The sequence below is a fragment of the Bubalus kerabau genome, chromosome 3 (assembly GCF_029407905.1).
Source record: "Bubalus kerabau isolate K-KA32 ecotype Philippines breed swamp buffalo chromosome 3, PCC_UOA_SB_1v2, whole genome shotgun sequence".
Taxonomy (NCBI): Eukaryota; Metazoa; Chordata; class Mammalia; order Artiodactyla; family Bovidae; genus Bubalus; species Bubalus kerabau.
Window position 1 is genome coordinate 162,886,131 of NC_073626.1, and position 8,256 is coordinate 162,894,386.

Below are 8,256 nucleotides of genomic sequence, written 5' to 3' on the forward strand. Positions count from 1 at the left end.
ATTATTATGAATTTTGCATTGGCATTCAATAAACATGTTAAAATGAACTGATCTCTGCCTGAAGGCATTCCCTATAAATTATTTCAATAGTTTTTTTTTGTTGTTGTTGTTGTTAAATTGCATCTAGAACATAGACTAAGTATATATTATAGGTCTTCAAACTGGTTTCTCTTTCTCTTTCTCCCTTTCTTATAAATTCCCTCTCTGTGAACCTAGAAAGATCTCTCATTTTCCTGCTGCACTATGGCTAGTCCTCAGACATTGCATGCCAAGCTTGGGGCAATGACTCTAGCTCCAGGAGTCCATGAAGAATTATGCATTGGTGCTGTGCATGGAGCATGGTAAACTGGATTATGCTAACAAAGTATATTCTGCGAGGTGGCCCCCTGTGAGGTGACTGAGACCACCTCTACATGGTTTGCCTCACCCACTGCCCAAATCTTCCCTGCATTTTTCCAATCCCCAAATACCGCTAGAAATTCCTATTTATAATCTCTGAGTTATTGAGTTTGACATCTTTTAAAAGCAAATCCATTCCTTGGTAAAAGTAACACATTAGGTCAGCAACCGAGTGCAAATTAGTTTATCAAGTTGCCTGTGTGTGTGCTCAGTCGTGTCTGAGTCTTCTTGACTCAAGAAAATATTCTTGCTTAAAGGAAATTGACCCAGGAAAGTGATGAGAGGAAAGTTCTGGAATTTGGGAGATTATAGAAGATGGCAGGTGTGAGTGGGGAAAGGGATGTCAAAAACCAGTAGGCAACAAGGTGGAATGGCACCCCACTCCAGTACTTTTGCCTGGAAAATCCCATGGATGGAGGAGCCTCCTAGGCTGCAGTCCATGGGGTCTCTAGAGTCGGACACGACTTCACTTTCACTTTTCACTTTCATGCATTGGAGAAGGAAATGGCAACCCACTCCAGTGTTCTTGCCTGGAGAATCCCAGGGATGGGGAAGTCTGGTGGGCTGCCGTCTATGGGGTCTCACAGAGTCAGACACGACTGAAGCAACTTAGCAGCAGCAGCAGCAGCAGCAACAATGGGGAATATTGATTCCTTGGATGGAGGAGTATAAATGAAGAAGGGAATAGTCAGTGCAAGAATACAGATGAGGGAAAATAATGAAAATACATGTCTCCGATTCTTGAATCTTGAGAACTAAGGGACCTCCTGAATTTTCAGAGTCTAGAAAGAAGGTCAAAGTCAAAAGAGTTAAAGTGCTACCAAACCTCTAACAGTTTTGTTAAGGGCCAACCTAGATCTTCAAACATAAAACTATATGTCTAAGAGGAAATATGTCTAAATAATTCTATCTCTAGCTCATTAAGAAATCTCAGATACACAAAATGAAGACACTCTGCCTGGACTAATGGAAGATGAAAGCATCCTAATTCCAACATATTAGATCATCATCTGAGGGTTTTGTCCTCTTTCCGTCTCTGTCCAGTTGAAGCCAGCAGGCATTCCCTCCTCCTGAGGAACAGATCAATCTCTTAGGATTGTCATGTTAATTCAAGCTGAAGAACCCTACTGGTCACCCAGCAAGACATTTCAAGAAGCGGTGTGTGAGCCCCTCAGTTCTTGCTCAGTGTTGGGGGATTTCCAGCTGATGTCTTTGATTGCTCTTATATAGATAATGTAACATCATAAAAGAGGAGTTTCTGTAGTAGCTTGCTTGCCATGAAAGGCTGCCCGTGGCTTCCCAGCATTCCCTGATGTGAGTGCTGATTTCAGAGTTCTCTGCAGTTTAAGACAGAAAGGGAAGGGATGAGTAAGGGGCAGAAGAGGATTTCTATACAGACCTAGGTCTTCCAAAATGCTGGACTAGAAAGAAGGGGCAACAGGAAACAGCATTCCCAATACTCAGACATGCATTAGACGCCCCGCCCCTCTTGTTTGTTTTGTTATAAAAATTCAATCTCTGTATTGAGCCAGGTGTTCTTTCCTGTATGTGTTATTTTCCCTGCTCTCTCTTTTCAATGGCCCCTTGCCTTTTAAAACTATTGACTGAAAGCTTTTCCCTTCCTCAGGTCAATTCACCACAGAAAGTATCTACTCGTGCATACCCAGTAGCATAACCCATCCACACCAGGGAACAAGCCGAAAGAGACCTAAAACTTGGTCTATGTGCTTCCGGAACTTCCATTAGAAGCAAATATTCATGGTGCATTTAAAGAAAAGTGAATCATTCAGTGATGTTACAATATCTTAATGTGACTTCAGGAAAGAAAGCTGAGAGGGGATAAAGACTTCAGACAGATGTTCTGGCCCTTTGTGAAAATGTTACTAATCATAAGATAAAAGATAATGAAAGTAGAACAAAATTTTAGGCAAGAGAAACCAATCCAGCAAAAGCACAGAGTTTGGAATAAACAGCATGTTTTGTTTGTCTGGTGTTTGTTCTTTTATACAATAAATATTTACCAAGTCCCTATCAGGAACCCAGCCCTGTTCCACGGAGTTGGGGATTCATCCTTGAAAATAAATCATTGTTCTCCTAGGAGCTGATATTCTAGTGGAGCCATTGAGAAAATGAATGATTAAGCAAAATAATTTCAATTAGAGATTAGTAGGATTAAGGAAAAATGAAAGGAAAACGTGCTCTTGGAATAAGGATGGCCAGGGAAGACCACGCTGAGAAGGTTATAAATTTGCTCTGACCTGAAGACTACAAAAGTACAAGGCACATGAAGCAGGGAAGAGCTTTTCAGACAGATAGACCAAGTAAATGCCTAATAACAGGAAACATCTTGGCAGATTAAAGTCAACCCTGATTGTACATTAGAATTACCAGGGGAGCTTTTATAAAAATGCATATAATTGGGCCCCACCTCCAGAGAACTTGTTTTAATAGGTTTGGGGTGGTGCCCAGACATGGATATTTTTAAAAAACTTCCTCAGGTTATTCAAATGTCAGCCAAGGCTGAGAACAGGTGGATTGGAGAACAGTGGGTCTAAAAGTTTAACATGCATCAGAATAATCTGGGAGGCTTGTCAAACCCAGATGGCTGAGCCCCACCCCCAGAGCTGGGGACCCAGTTTTTCTGCAGTGGGGCACAGGCATTTGCATTACCAGCAAGTTTCCAGCAGATGCTGCTGCTGCTGGTCTGAGTCCAAACTTGAAAACCCCTGGGTTCAAGAACAAAATGGAAGCTGATATTGAATGAGGAACAGAGGGATATGAAAGAAGCTAGAAGGATGGAGTTGGAACTTCTGTTCTAGAAAGGCATACATGCAGAGCTGAGCCACAGACACAGAAATAAAGAGGGTAGATGTGAGACTGCAAGGATCATTATGGATGTCAAAGGAGAGATGTAGAGCAGAAGTCCAGTCAGATGGGATGGCAGATGAGGATCCTGGAGGGCTGTTCTGGATGAGCAGAGATGGCATGACAAGCAGATGAAGATCTGGGACTCTTCTGAGTGAGCAGAATGTGGATGAAGAATGTCCCCTGCTGTGTCAGCAAACAAAAGATATTGTGGCCATCAAGCCATCAGCTACTGCAGCCACCCTGACTGACTGTGTACCCTGAGGGAATTCAGGATAGGAAAAAAAAGGAGGGGGGGGTACTGACCCTAGATGGTTAAGGTGCATAAAAAACAGATAAGTTTAGTGAGCCCAGATTCTTGCATGTTTTCATACAGACACATGTTAAATTCATTAACTTAAGCAGTCTGGTTTTTATTTGCATGCTAAGTTTCTTCAGTCATGTCTGACACTGTGCGATCCCACGGACTGTAACCTGCTGGGCTCATCTGTACATGGGATTCTTCAGGCAAGATTACTGGAGTGGGTTGCCATGCCTACAACCAGGGGATCTGCCTGACCCAGGGAACGAACCCAGGTCTCTTATGTCTCCTGCATTAGTAGGTGGGTTCTGTACCACTAGTGCCACCTGGGATGTCTGGGTTTTATTTAATTGACAACAATCTTTAGATGTTCTGACTCCCTGGGTTTTGTTGCAAAAACTACATTTCCTGGCTCCTCCTTACTTCTTCAGAACAGAATCTCAGAACTCTGACAGGCTATCTCCCAGGCTTAAGTCCTCAGTTTGCATGCTGAATAAAGCATAATTCTCAACTTTTATGCTGTGTATTTTCTGCAGTTGAGAAGAGAAAGGGATGAGTGAGGAGGAACACATGTACTAAAAAGAGGAAAAGATGCAAAAATATCAAGAGGAGCAACTTGGAGACTAATCTGGAGTTTGAGAGAATGGCCAGTTACACTGTCATCAGTTTATAGATGACATTGCAGCCACAGGACTGGATGACATCTTGGAGGGAAATTTGAGGTAGAGCAGTGAAACTAGAGAGAGCAGCTACCACATGTCTGAGGTCCGAAATCAGATTGATTATATTCTCTGCAGCCAAAGATGAAGAAGCTCTATACAGTCAGCAAAAACAAGACTGGGAGCTGACTGTGGCTCAGATCATGAACTTCTTATTGCCAAATTCAGACCTAAATTGAAGAATGTAGGGAAAACCACTAGACAATTCAGGTATGACCTAAATCAAATCCCTTATGATTATACAGTGGAAGTGAGAAATAGATTTAAGGGACTAGATCTGAGAGACACAGTGCCTGATGAACTATGGATGGAAGTTCGTGACATTGTACAGGAGACAGCGATCAAGACCATCCCCATGGAAGAGAAATGCAAAAAAAGCAAAATGGCTGTCTGGGGAGGCCTTACAAATAGCTGTGAAAAGAAGAGAAGTGAAAAGCAAAGGAGAAAAGGAAAGATAAGCATCTGAAGGCAGAGTTCCAAAGAATAGCAAGGAGAGATAAGACAGCCTTCTTCAGTGATCAATGCAAAGAAATAGAGGAAAACAACAGAATGGGAAAGACTAGAGATCTCTTCAAGAAGATTAGAGATACCAAGGGAACATTTCATGTAAAGATGGGCTCGATAAAGGACAGAAATGGTAGGGACCTAACAGAAGCAGAAGATATTAAGAAGAGGTGGCAAGAATACACAGAAGAAATGTACAAAAAAGATTTTCATGACCCAGATATCATGATGGTGTGATCACTGACCTAGAGCCAGACATCCTGGAATGTGAAGTCAAGTGGGCCTTAGAAAGTATCACTACGAACAAAGCTAGTGGAGGTGATGGAATTCCAGTTGACCTATTTCAAATCCTGAAAAATGATGCTGTGAAAGTGCTGCACTCAATATGCCAGCAAATTTGTAACACTCAGCAGTGGCCACAGGACTGGAAAAGGTCAGTTTTCATTCCGATCCCAAAGAAAGGCAATGCCAAAGAATGCTCAAACTACCGCACAATTGCACTCATCTTACATGCTAGTAAAGTAATGCTTAAAATTCTCCAAGCCAGGCTTCAGCAATATGTGAACCGTGAACTTCCAGATGTTCAAGCTGGTTTTAGGAAAGGCAGAGGAACCAGAGATCAAATTGCTAACATCCGCTGGATCATGGAAAAAGCAAGAGAGTTCCAGAAAAACATCTATTTCTGCTTTATTGACTATGCCAAAGCCTTTGACTGTGTGGATCACAATCAACTGTGGAAAATTCTGAAGGAGATGGGAATACCAGACCAGATCAGGGAATACCTGACCTGCCTCTTGAGAAACCTGTATGCACGTCAGGAAGCAACAGTTAGAACTGGATATGGAACAACAGAGAGTGGTTCCAAATAGGAAATAGATTACATCAAGGCTGTATATTGTCACCCTGCTTATTTAACTTATATGCAGAGTACATCATGAGAAATGCTGGGCTTGAAGAAGCACAAGCTGGAATCAAGATTGCCAGGAGAAATATCAATAAGCTCAGTTATGCAGATAACACCACCCTTATGGAAGAAAGTAAAGAAGAACTAAAAAGCCTCTTGATGAAAGTGAAAGAGGAGAGTGAAAAAGTTGGCTTAAAGCTCAACATTCAGAAAACGAAGATCATGGCATCCGGTCCCATCATTTCATGGGAAATAGATGGAGAAACAGTGGAAACCGTGTCAGACTTTATTTTTCTGGGCTCCAAAATCACTGCGGATGGTGATTGCAGCCATGAAATTAAAAGACGCTTACTCCTTGGAAGGAAAGTTATGACCAACCTAGACAGCATAGTAAAAAGCGGAGACATTACTTTGTCAACAAAGGTCCGTCTAGTCAAGGCTATGGTTTTTCCAATAGTCATGTATGGATGTGAGAGTTGGACTATAAAGGAAGCTGAGCACAGAAGAATTGATGCTTTTGAACTGTGGTGTTGGAGAAGACTCTTGAGAGTCCCTTGGACTGCAAGGAGATCCAATCGGTCCATCCTAAAGATCAGTCCTGGGTGTTCATTGGAAGGACTGATGTTGAAGCTGAAACTCCAATACTTTGGTCACCTGATGTGAAGAGCTGACTCATTTAAAAGGACCCTGATGCTAGGAGGGATTGGGGACAGGAGGAGAAGGGGATGACAGAGGATGAGATGGCTGGCTGGCATCACCGACTCAATGGACATGGTTTGTGTGAACTTCAGGATTTGGTGATGGACAGGGAGTCCTGGCATTCTGCGGTTCATGAGGTTGTAAAGAGTTGGACAAGACTGAGCTGAACTGAATTGAACAAAATGTATGAGCACTGGGTAGAAATAGTATTGAAGGGATTTAAACAAGCAAAGGATTTTGGTAAGATGACCATATATAGTCTGGAAGTTTATATTTTATTATTTCATACCTTGTTGTAAATGAACACATATGTGGATAACTTTCCTGAAGTAAAACAAATTACATGCATAAAAGCTCCTGTGGGTTTGATCTATAACCATTAGTTCCCTGGAAAACTCAGTAAACTGCAAGGCATGAGTGACTACAATTTTGGGTCATGTTCAATTTAAACACACTCCCATATTCTATAACACATTTGCAACATCAAAGGATAGGAAGCAGGAGAGATAATCAAATGTAATACTTGAATAGCCAAGTTCAAATCCTTTTACTATTTACTACTTATAAACATTTAGGAAGCCCCTGCCAGGTACTAATTTTTATATTAAACCTTTCCTCTGCTATCCTGTTTTATCCTTTTAACAACCTTACAGGATGGCTACACGTTGAGCACTTATTTAACAAAGAAAGTTAAGAGCCCAAGTCAGAGTCAGCAGCTGAACTTTAAATAAGTCATTTGTTCCTGTGAAATTTAATTTTGTATTTGTAAAGCAAATATTTATATTACAGCTTGGTAGTTTTGTTTTGCTTTGTTTGTTCTGTTTGTTGTGAGACATCATTAAATGAGATGTCAGTGTGAACTTGATGAACTGTTAAATGCAGATATCACTATAAAAACTTGCATGAATCCATGAATAGACCCTCACGATATTTCTCTGTAGCTACCTCGGTGGAGAGGTAGAATAAGGTATATTATGATTATGGACTTTATGAATTTAGGTTGATTTAGAATCATTAGAGAAGGAAATGGCAAGCCACTCCAATGTTCTTGTCTGGAGAATCCCAGACAAGATTTTCAGCAAGCTATATGGAAAGAGACCAGAAATACGGTACAGGGGAGCCTGGTGGGCTGCTGTCTCTGGGGTCACACAGAGTCAGACACGACTGAAGCGACTAGCAGCAGCAGAATCATTTCCAGTTCTTTGCTATGCCTGCTGGAAAATGACTTCGGCATCAAGCCTGGAATCATCTTTGCCGAGATGCCATGTGGCAGACAGCATTTACAGAACTTAGATGATGCTATCAACGGGTCTGCCTGGACTATCTTACTGTTGACTGAAAACTTCTTAAGGGACACCTGGTGTAAGTTCCAGTTCTATTCGTCCCTCATGAACTCCGTTACAGACAGCACAAGTACAACTCCGTCATCCCCATGCAGCCCCTGAACAAACCCCTGCCCTGAGAGAGGACTCCCTTTGTGCTACGAACCATCAACGCCCTGGAGGAAGAAAGTCATGGCTTTCCTACCCAAGTGGAAAGGATTTTTCAGCAAGCTATATGGAAAGAGACCAGAAATACGGTACAAAGGCAATTTGTTGCCTGAAACAGCACACACAACACACGACAGACTCTTGTTTTGTAAAACAAAGGATTTATCTTCACTTGCGAAAACAAGTTCCTAGGAAAAGTGTCTGGAGAAGGCAATGGCACCCCACCCCAGTACTCTTGCCTGGAAAATCCCATGGACAGAGTAGGCTGCAGTCCATGGGGTCGCTAAGAGTTGGACCTGACTGAGCGACTTCACTTTCACTTTTCACTTTCATGCATTGGAAAAGGAAATGGCAACCCACTCCAGTGTTCTTGCC

At 42.0% G+C, this 8,256-nt stretch overlaps 1 pseudogene; it reads left to right on the forward strand.

Annotated features, from left to right (window-relative positions):
- Positions 1 to 243: 243 nt before the first annotated feature.
- LOC129647327 (TIR domain-containing adapter molecule 2-like) lies at positions 244 to 7,994 on the forward strand (annotated as a pseudogene).
- Positions 7,995 to 8,256: the final 262 nt, after the last annotated feature.